This window comes from Herpailurus yagouaroundi, unplaced genomic scaffold (assembly GCF_014898765.1).
Source record: "Herpailurus yagouaroundi ecotype Mexico unplaced genomic scaffold, PumYag 67793, whole genome shotgun sequence".
In the NCBI taxonomy this organism is placed as follows: Eukaryota; Metazoa; Chordata; class Mammalia; order Carnivora; family Felidae; genus Herpailurus; species Herpailurus yagouaroundi.
Genome location: NW_024420586.1, coordinates 25,692,287 through 25,703,420, shown reverse-complemented (window position 1 = coordinate 25,703,420; position 11,134 = coordinate 25,692,287). Strand labels below are relative to the sequence as shown.

At 44.5% G+C, this 11,134-nt stretch overlaps 1 long non-coding RNA gene across 4 annotated transcripts in view; it reads right to left on the bottom strand.

The window, feature by feature from the left end:
• Nucleotides 1-8,807, bottom strand: part of LOC121025923 (uncharacterized) — a 152,358-nt gene extending 143,551 nt beyond the window's left edge. Inside the window, exon 1 of one of the 4 annotated variants that reach the window (XR_005788188.1) lies at nt 8,629-8,807. This is a non-coding gene — a long non-coding RNA (uncharacterized LOC121025923). The remainder of the gene's footprint in view (nt 1-8,628) is intronic. The other 3 variants (XR_005788189.1, XR_005788193.1, XR_005788190.1) reach the window with 3 other exon arrangements.
• Nucleotides 8,808-11,134: the final 2,327 nt, after the last annotated feature.

Below are 11,134 nucleotides of genomic sequence, written 5' to 3'. Positions count from 1 at the left end.
ATATATATATATATATATATATACACAACAGAGTATTACTCGGCAATCAAAAAGAATGAAATCTTGCCATTTGCAACTACGTGGATGGAACTGGAGGGTAATATGCTAAGTGAAATTAGTCAGAGAAAGACAAAAAAAATCATTTGACTTCACTCATATGAGGACTTTAAGAGACAAAACAGATGAACATAAGGGAAGGGAAACAAAAATAATATGAAAACAGGGAGGGGGGCAAAACAGAAGAGACTCATAAATATGGAGAACAAACTGAGGGTTACTGGAGGGGTTGTGGGAGGGGGTATGGGCTAAATGGGTAAGGGGCACTAAGGAATCTATTCCTGAAATCAGTGCTGCACTATATGCTAATTTGGATGTAAATTTTTAAAAATAAAAAATTAAATTTAAAAAAAAACAAGCCACCAGCTGATGATGCCTGAAATTCCTTCACAAAGGAAGAAGGTGGTTTTATGGTTTCATTCCACAACCGGCTCTTGATGCCATGTGGCACTGATGTTTCTCCACTCCCCAGCTGTTTAGCTGAGTCCTGGGCATGAGGGCTTCCTAAGATCAGGGTCAGGCCATAGGGAGACGATGGAGGAAACAATGAGTATTTGGAGGCCTCTTATCTGTCCTCCTTTGGGGACCATCTTTCCTCTCTTATCAGATTTCCTCTCCCTTTTCACTATTCCTGCTCAGTTTCCAGTGCCCTACTCACTCCCTCCTGTCTTTCCTTCTAGAACCTCCCCATTACCCTCGTCCCATCCAGAATGCCCTGTTCTGTGTCCCATACCCTCAGGGCCTATTCATTAAGCTGACGACAGTCAACTAGAGAATAAATATGGCACCATATTTCTTCTTCAGTTATGATCTTTAGGGAGACAGGTTTTAATCCAAAGAGTAATCTTTGAGTAATCCAAGAGTATCATTGGAGATAGAAGAGAGAGAGGTTTTTGAACAGCTGGGGCCTTTTTAGGGCCTTTGTGTTATTCTCTACATGCTATCCCCACCCTACCCCATCAGAAAGGCAAGGTTCTAGACCTGTCTCTGCAAATTAACCAGTGATGTGATTTGCAGCAGAACTCTGATCAGAGTTGGAATCCCATGGTCACTTCGGCAAAGGCATATTTTAACACTCAGGTTATGCTGCAGAGCGGGCAGTTGGTGCTGGGCAAACATTTCATGTAATGTGACCCTTGAGAGGCATTACATGAATGGGGCTTAGAACTTGGACTCCATCACTAGACTGCCAAGATTCCAATCCATTTATTAGCTGTGAAACTTTGAGCAAGTTACCTCACCTTTCTTGCCTCAGTTTTTCTTTCTGTAAAATGAGAAAATAATGACACATGCCTGATAGTGTTGCGGTGATGATAAAATGAATTAGGTAATGTAATGGAGCCCAGGTGCTTATTAAGAGCTGATCCTTACTATTAAGGAAGGACAGTTGCTTCAGGACATGGAGAAGTTTGAGCCTTGGCCCCATCATCTGCTAACAGTGTGACCTGGAAGCAAGTCACATGTCCTCTGTGTGCCTCAGGTTCCTAATGTATAAAACAGGGGTAATAATGTCCCCTACCTCTTCAAAGGATGTTGTGAGGATTAAGAGCATTCCTGAGAAGCAGTTAGCACAATCCTGCACTGAATACCTGAATAACAGGGAAATTGTTAATGGTGAATTAGCTAGGCTCATGTTATCTGGTACACCCAATTATCTCTCCTTGGGGAAGTTACTACTGTCCCACTTGACTGGTTATTTATTTTGATATGTTGCATGGGAACTCATTTCAGGGACTGGCTCAAAAGCACCAACCAGTTCTGTCCTCCCAAAGCCCTGGTTGTGGAAATGATCAAATGGTGACTTACACAATGCTTGCCCGGGATGGTTTATCCCTCCTGGAGGGACTAAAACATGACAGATACATCTCTTCCTCCCCACCACTGTACTGTACCAAGTAGGTGTCTGGCATGTTGCAGGTGGATCTAGCCTTTCAGGATGTCACCGAGAGACCAGCAATGCCTTCCTCTGTGGCGGCCTATTCTGCTATTTGTCCCGTCCCATGCTCTAACCTGCACAAATGCTCTTTTCTTCTGGGTGCTAGCACCTCACCTCCTTTAAATGTTTTGAGGCTTTGATAAGAAGCAATTGGAACCAGAAGTTCCTGTTTTACTGCAGGCTCCATAACAGCAGCCCAGCCCCAGCCTGAGGATTCAACAGAGTCCCTGAATGCCTCCAGGAACAGATTTCACGCAGGTGTCTTCTCATTGCCTTAAAAAGACTCGTTTTCTCAGAAACTGGATAGCTATGAAGGTTAGGACAAAATCTAATTCCCAGTTCAAATATTCAGGAGTAAGGCTGAATTTTTAACTTCCTCAACTGAACTTACATAAAGCTGCAAAGTCTGGTTCCCTGTGCTGTCCCATGCATCGTCCTTCAAAGTGAAATATGCCATCTCTGAAACTCCCTTTAACTTTATGACTGTCATTCAGCAACCATGATGTCTTAAGTTAAATCAACTCACACTTCATAATATTCTTCATGAATCCCATTGCAACTGCTGTGAAACAGGACGCTTTATATTGAAGGAGAAAGCTTCAACTTGGACATTAACGGGGTCATATAAAAAAAAAAAAACAGGGGTGCCTGGGTGGCTCAGTCGGTTGAGTGTCCAACTTCAGCTCAGGTCATGATCTCACAGTTCATGGGTTTGAGCCCTACATCATTGGGCTCTGTGCTGACAGCTCAGAGCCTGGAGCCTGCTTTGGATTCTGTGTCTCCCTCTCTCTCTGCCCCTCCCCTGCTCGTACTGTCTCTGTCTCTCAAAAAAATGAATACATGTTAAAAAGAAACCAAATGTTTATTATAGGACGAAGCGATCAATCCTCACTTATGCATCGTGTACTTATTGTGTACCCAGGTCAGCATTACACTGCACCAAGAGAGATGTAACAAAAAAGGGGGATGTCAACCCTTCTTCCTGCTTTAAGAGAGCCCATACTCTAGCTGGGATGAAAATATGAAGGAGTTTAATTTTAGGAAGCATAAGAAGAGCAGGTTGTTCCATTCACACTCCCAAGTGCCAAGATGCTCAGAGCGAGACAGAGGACTAGAGGGAGATAATCCACAGTCCAGTTTACAGGGCTGGCTGCGAGCCCCTCGTTTGGGGTGAGTCAGGCATGAGGCAAGAGTCAGCAATGAATTACCGGAGAGAGCAGCACAAATGACCAATATTGGGAATGGAGGTGATGTCACCACTGATTTGACACATATTAGGAGGATAATTAAGGAAACATTGTTAACAACTTTACACCAATAAATCTGACAATTGACATTAAATGGACAAATTCATCAAAAGAAAAATTACCCAAGCTTAGTCAAGAAGAAATAGATAATTAGATGGCCTCACTGGTGAATTCTACCAAATACTTAAGGGGAAAATACCAATTCTACACAAATTCTTCCATAACACTAAAAAGGAAAAAATCCTTCCCAACTCATTCTATGAGGCCAGCTTTATACCCTGATACAAAAATCTGACAAAGTATGCTAACTAACTTAATTTTAAATAAATAAATTTTTTTTAAATCAGACAAACACATTCCAAAAGAGTGGGCACCTGGGCAGTTCAGTCAGTTAAGCAGTTAAGCATCCAACTCTTGATTTCAGCTCAGGCCATGATCTCACGGTTTCTGAGTTTGAGCCCCACGTCACGCTCTGGGTTGACAGTGCAGAGCCTGCTTGGGATTCTCTCTCTCTCTCTCTCTCTCTCTCTCTCTCTCTCTGCCCTTGCTCCCCCCACTTCAAAATAAATAAATAAACTTTTTTTAAAAAAAGACATTTGAAAAGAAAATTACAGACCAATGTTTTATAATCATAGACACAAAATTTTAAACAAAATTTTAGCACACCAAATAAAACAATATATTGGGGTGCCTGGGTGGATCAGTTAAGCATCTGACTTCAGCTGAGGTCATGATCTCAAGTCCCACATGGTGTGGAACCTGCTTGGAATTCTCTCTCTCTCTCTCTCTCTCTGCCCCTTCATGTACTCACTCTTTCTCCCAAAATAAACTTTAAAATAATACAATATCTTAAAAGGATAATACATCATGAGAGCTAGGGTCTATTCCAGGAATGTAGGGCTGGTTTAACATTTGAAAACCAATGTTATTTCACCATGTTAACAAATGAAAAGGAAAAAAATGATATGATCATTTCAATAGAGTCAGAAAAAAGCATTTTAAAAACGTCAACACTGATTTCTAACAAAAACTCTCAGCAAACAAGGAACAGAATAAAAATTCCTCAACCTGATAATAGACATCTATGGAAAATCACAGCTAACACCATACTTAATGGTGAAAGACTGAATGCTTTCTCCATGACATCAGAAACAAGACAGGGATTTCTACTCTTACCACTTCTATTAAATACTGCACTGGAGAGGCTCCTGCGTGGCTCAGTCAGTTAAGCATCCAACTTCGGCTCAGGCCATGATCTCAGTTTGTGAGTGCAAGCCCTGCATCTGGTTCTGTGTTGACAGCTCGGAGCCTGGAGCCTGCTTCGGATTCTGTGTCTCCCTCTCTCTCTCTGCCGCACTCCCGTGCACACTCTGTCTGTCTCTCTGTCTCTCTGAAACAAAATAAATATTAAAAAAATACTGCACTGGAGGTTCTAGCCTGCAAATCTGAAAATGAAATTAAGAAAACAATTCCACTTACAATAGCATCAAAAATATGAAATATTGAGATAACTCTGACAAAAGGTATGTAACACTTGCACACAGACAGAAAACTACAAAACATTGCTGAGAAAAATTAAAGACAAATAAACAGACATGTATACTTTGTTTATAGATCAGAAGACTCAATATTGATAAGATATCAATTCTACCCAGAATGGTCTATACATTCAACACAATCCAGTCAAGATCCCAGCAGGATGTGTTAACTTTTGGCTTTTGGGTTTGCTGGTTTTGTCTCATCTTGTTTTTTTATAGAAACTGACAAGCAAAATCTAAAATTCATCTGGAAGTGCTAAGGACTGAAAATAGCCAAAAGAGCTTTGAAAAAGAACTAAGTTGGAGGGCTAACACCACCTGATTTTTTTAAGTTTATTTCTTTATTTATTTTGAGAGAGAGAGAGAGGTGGGGGGCAGAAACAGAGGGAGAGAGAGAATCCCAAGCAGGCTCCTGAATGTCAGTGCAGACCCCCAGGCAGGGCTTGATCTTATGACCATGAGATCATGGCATGAATCAAAATAAAGAGTTGGATGCTTTAGGGACACCTGGATGGCTCAGTCAGTTGAGCATCCAACTTTGGCTCAAGTCATCTTGTGGTTCATGAGTTTGAGCCCTACATCGGGCCCGCTGCAGTCAGCCTGTCAGCACAGAGCCCACTTCCAATCCTCTGTCTCCCTCTCCCTGCCCCTCCTCCACTTGTGCTCTCCCAAAAATAAATAAATATAAGAAGTAGCGGGTGCCTGGGTGGCTCAGTCAGTTGGGCATCCAACTTCGGCTCAGGTCATGATCTCAAGGCTCGTAAGTTGGAGCCCCACATGGCTCTGTGCTGACAGCTCAGAGCCTGGAACCTGCTTCAGATTCTATATCTCCCTCTCTCTCTGCCCCATCTCTGCTCGTGCGTGCTCTCTCTCTCTCTCTCTCTCTCTTAAAAATAAACACTAAAAAATTTTTAAGAGTTGGATGCTTTAACTGACGGAGCCAACCACACCCCCATCACCCGATTTTTTAATTGAAGTATAGGTGACATACAATGTTATATTAGTTTCAGGTGTACCACATAGTGAATCAATAATTCTATACATTACACAAGGCTCACCATGATAAGTGTATCTACCATGTGTGACCACGCAAAGTTATTACAATATTGTTGACTACATTCCCTATGCTGTACTTTTTATCCCCTGGCTTATTCATTTTATAACTGGAAGTATGTACCTCAATTCATATATTGAAACCCTAATCCCAATGTGATGGTATTTGGAGGTAGTAGGCCTGTGGGAGGTAAATAGATAGCGAGGGTGGAGCCCTCATGAGTGGGATCAGTGCTCTTATAAAAGAGGCCAGACACCTAGCTCGCACTCTTTCTGCCATGTGAGGGTACAAGGAGAAGTCGGCAGTCTACGACCCAGAAGACAGTTCTCACCAGAATCTGACCATGCTGGCACTCTACTCTGGGACTTCCAGCTTCTGGAACTCTGAGAAATAAATATTGTTGCTTAAGCTACCCAGTCTATGATCACTTGTTATAGCAGCCAGAGGTGACCAAGACACTTACTCCAAAGTTTCCACCTGGCCTGGCGGGCCAAGACTTCATTGGGCTCTCCATTGTGGTTCTACCTCTGCCTCTGCCCAGCTCCATTTCTGTCCCCTTCCTTTCACAGGTGTTGGTCCTTAATAAATATCTTACCACCAACTGTCTCCAGAGAATGCACCATGGGACACCTGCCTTCATTCTATACTTTTTGAAAACTACTTTAACAGATTTCACAGGCAGTATAGGAACGTTACAAGCAAGAGCCCCTGGATAGGACAAATAATCAGCTCTGTAATAAGAGCTGTGTGAGGTCAATTGATATCTTTACTGTTATCTCAAGCAAAACTTATTTTCTTGGTTCCTTTCCTTGGGAACATGGGGAGGCATGTGTAGAGGGAAAACTACTCGGAAGAATGTAAAGGAAAGAGAACACCTCAGTAACATTGTAAAATACCTTGTGCTCCTTCTGGGTCTTCCCTTGTCCCTTTTGGCACCCACCCCCGTGCACCCTCCACCTCCTCCTCCATTAACCATGTGACCTTTCACTGTGACCTGGGCCCCCAGCAAACCTCCAGGATCTTGTCCCCCATAAAACTCCCCTGCCTACCAAAAGTGACACATTCTTCATTACCCCTGTGGGTCACGTCCCATTAGACACGTGCAAAGTAAGTGACTCATTAATCCAATAAACCAGGCTATTAACAGCTGCTCATAGCAATATAAACAGTCCCATTCTTATGCATTCTCCAGAAGAATATAATGTGGGGACTCTAGAGCCAGTAGGGCAGACAGTCATAAATAAAGGCAATTACACAAATAATGGCTTTTCAGCAGTCACTTTGATACAGAGAGATCAGAGTGGGATTCTAAGAAACAGCAAACACTTATATTCACAATGGTTCATGACAAGCACCACACTGAGGTTATGGCCCTCAGCGGCTAGAGTGACCTGGGCTACTCCAGGGGCTGGAATGGTGAGGGGACCTGAGTGGAGAGTAAGTCTGCTCCAGCCCCCTTCTTGCCAAGTTCTTCGAGTTCTGACTCTTGTATCCCAAGGCACTTTCTGATAAGTAACTGACTTAAATAGACTGTATTTCCAGTCTGCCCTTGTCCTAGAAAAACCGGCTTCAGGTAAACGACAGGATCCTGATTAAAACAAACAGGAAGCATTCAGAAATCTTGACAGAAAGGAAAGTTGAATATTGAACCCCGGGCAGATGGAGCCCTTCCTCTGTGTCATGACCCATATTAACACAGCCAGAGAAAGTTATCAGGAAGAATACTTTCTCCATGGGTTATCAGTTTGATCAAGAGTTAGGTTCATTTGTGTGTGCTTGAGCTCAATTTTAGGGTTTGCTTTTTCCTCCCATACTTTCACGTTTACTTTTAGTTTTTGACTATGTAGCTTCCCCCATTTTACTATGCATCACAAGAGGAAATGTTGGAAATATAATGTTGTGAGCACAAGTGTTTCCTGTTGCATTTAGATGAAGATTTATGCTGCATTTTAAAATTAGATTGCAGTATGGTTTCCACATAATCCTGGCTCTGGGTCCTTAACGTATTTCTGGAATTAACAGCCAGAAGAAAACGCACATGGGAAAATATTTGATCGCAAAAGCACCACCTGCTGGGAGACTGGGCTTGTAAGGAGCCCTGTTCTGTGGTCCTGGGGTCAGGGGCCATTCACCATGCAAGATTTCTGCTTAATAAAGTGACTTCTGTGAAATGTCCCTAAATCCCAAACCCGAAGATTCAAATTTTAGCAATGGAGAGAATGAATGAATGGTTGCACTGCAAGAATAAAGGCGAGGAGACAGGGGCATCTGCTGGGCTTGCGACTTGAGTTTAGGATGAAAGGGGCACACACGAGGTGTCAGCCCCCAACGCCGGTGCACTAAAAGGCAGAACATGCCTACGAGCAGCGATCTGTGAATTTTACTACAGGAGTACCATCTTCAACCCCTCTGACAAGTTAACACTGAGGCACGGAGACCGAATCCAAACCTGTTCACATCACGAAAGCCTCACCGCCACATCCCGGAACTCTAGCCAAGCAACCACTGCGCCTGCGCCAATCCAGCGGCCAATAGGAGCTCGGCGCGCGATCGGGGACAGGGCTCACGCCCCTTCTGCGCACAGGAAAAGCCTGAGATTGGTGAGAGCTTGCGTTTACCAATCAGATCCCAAAGCAAGCCTTGAGGCCCACTCCCTTCTCCCCGATCCAATCGCTTGGCCCTGCCCCCGCAAGCCACTGATTTAAAGTCAAAGAACCAAAATGGGTGGAGCTGAAGAAGAAGCTGTGACTGAAACCCGGGAAAGGTGGAGTTCTCAGTCCTATAGCGGGTGCTTACCTGGGACTTGGATGGGAACCGGGAGGATGGGCAGGGGCTGCGGACGGTGAAGGTAGTGCCACTCCTGCCTCCATCGGGGTCTTGGGCAGAAACCCCTTGCACGGGGGTGGTAGCAGCCCTTATGGCCTCCGCAGCCCACACAATGGTTTGTTCCAAAATAGACGCCCCCTACCCAGTGGTACCTCCCAGAGCCGACTGTTCCATCTCTACCTCCTGATAAGGGTGTATCTTGGGAGGACGGTCCCATTTTGTATTATTTATCCTTATTTCCTGTAAGCCCCCTAGTGGTATGACCAAGGAGGTATCTATGGAAATACCCTGTAAACCATTTCTCTTCCTCCTCCCACTCCCCAGTGGACCCTTCCATCCCCCGTCTCCTCCGCCTTCAACACATACTCCACCCGGACGTCCCCCAAATGGACCGTCCCAGGCCCTAATCCGGAAGATTTTGCAGAGAGCAAAGGCCAAGGGACCCATCTCCTTGCCTCAAAGTTCCCAATCCAGGAGAGGGCTGAAGATGTTGGTAATTGGACAGCATTGAGGCAACGTCTGTGAAGATACAAACTGGAAACCTCCTCCACTGCAATGTCAGTTCCACCAAAGCAGGAACATGGGACTTTTAGTTCCTTGATGTCTCCCCAGTGCCTACAGCAGCGTCCATCATTTATTAGCCACTCTTTAGGTGTTTGTTCAGTGAGTGACTCCTTTGACTCAGCAATTCCACTTGTAAGATTATGTGCCAAAGAAACACACGTGTGCACAAGGATGGTACGAACAAACTGGGCGGGGGGGGGATACTCTAAACGACCGCTTATAGCCAATGATTTGCAGAGTAACATTAATGACTGGGGTTCACGTTATATCACAGATCTGGACATGATACAGAATGTATGTACCTGCAAGGGCGAGTGGGAGCGCCTTCTACAGGGAAAAACAGGTAGAATGTGCACTTGGGCCGAAAAAGGACGCAACTCCAAGAGGCTAGTGCCTGATCCCTGTTGAAGGAATGGGGGCTGGGCTTTGCTTACCTCAGTTCTGACTCCATATCACTCTCAGGGCTGTCCCAGATGAGTGGCCTTAGGAAGGACTGGCTCTGGCCTGGTAGAGAATGAGCCATCACTTTTAGCTTTAGTCATTCATTCACATATGCAATGGGCTGACATTTACTTTTATTATTTGAATGAAGATACAGTAATAGGCTCATCCAGAATGACGTTGAGAAGGTAAGAATCCCCAGATCCTAATAGTCTGTGGGGAGTCAGGGCTCATGGGTCCACCTTCATGGGGCCCAGAGTGAGGCCCTGACATTCAGCTGGCCTTTGCATGGCAGGGAAAGGGGGTTCCATGATCGTTTGGGAAGAGCCCCTTGGGAGCCACAAGGAAATCTGGAGCCTGGGGCCATATTAACAGGAGTGCCATCCAGAACAGAGGAGGGGAAAGGTTTCCTGCGAAAGGATGGGGTCTAAACCCTAGGACCACACTTTAAGAAAGATGAAAGGAGGGGCGCCTGTGTGGCTCAGTCGGTTGAGCGTCCGACTTCGGCTCAGGTCACGATCTCGCAGTTGGTGAGTTCGAGCCCCGTGTCGGGCTCTGTGCTGACAGCTCGGAGCCTAGAGCCTGCTTTGGAGTCTGTGTCTCCCTCTCTCTGCCCCTTTCCCGCTCATGCTCTGTCTCTGTCTCTCAAAAAATGAATAAACGTTAAAAAAATTATAAAAAAAGAAAGATGAAAGGAAATATATACAATAAACTTTGGAGGGTAGTGCTATTACCATCTTTGCTTTACCATTATGTCTTCTTCCCCTGCGTCCCTTGAACTTCCATGGGCTGTACTTGTAATTCAATGCTTAAGATATTAAGCATTTATTGAACATTTATTATATGTCAGAACCTGTTCTATATTCTTTACAAATAAAGAGGCGCTTGGGTGGCTCAGTCGGTTAAGCATCCGACTTCAGCTCAGTTCATGATCTCACGGCTTGTGGGTTTGAGCCCCACACTGGGCTCTGTGCTGACAGCCTGGAGCCTCCTTCCGATTCTGTGTCTCCATCTCTGCCCCTCCCCAGTTTATGCTCTGCTTCTCTCTCTCTCTCTCTCTCTCTCTCTCTCTCTGTCTCAAAAATAAACATTAAAAATTTTTAATAAATTCTTTACAAATATTACCTCATGTAATACTCCTTACAACAATCTAATGAGATAGATAAGGTTGTTTTCTCCATTTTACAAATGAGGCACATGAGAAACAGGTTTAGTAACCTGCCAGAGGTAACACAGCTGGGAAATCATGAAGCCAGTATTCAAATGAAAGCCGTCTGGATCCAGAGTTCCATTCTCATAGCCACATACTGCAGCGCCTTTCCATTTCTTTTTGTTATGCTTGTATGTATGTGTCAGCCTCCTGCACCAGACTGTGTGACACCTGAAGGTTTGTATGATGCCTGTGGGACTGCCAGGTTCCCAGCAATCAGGATGTACCTGACGTGTGGGCATCCTTGAGCAGATGTTCAGT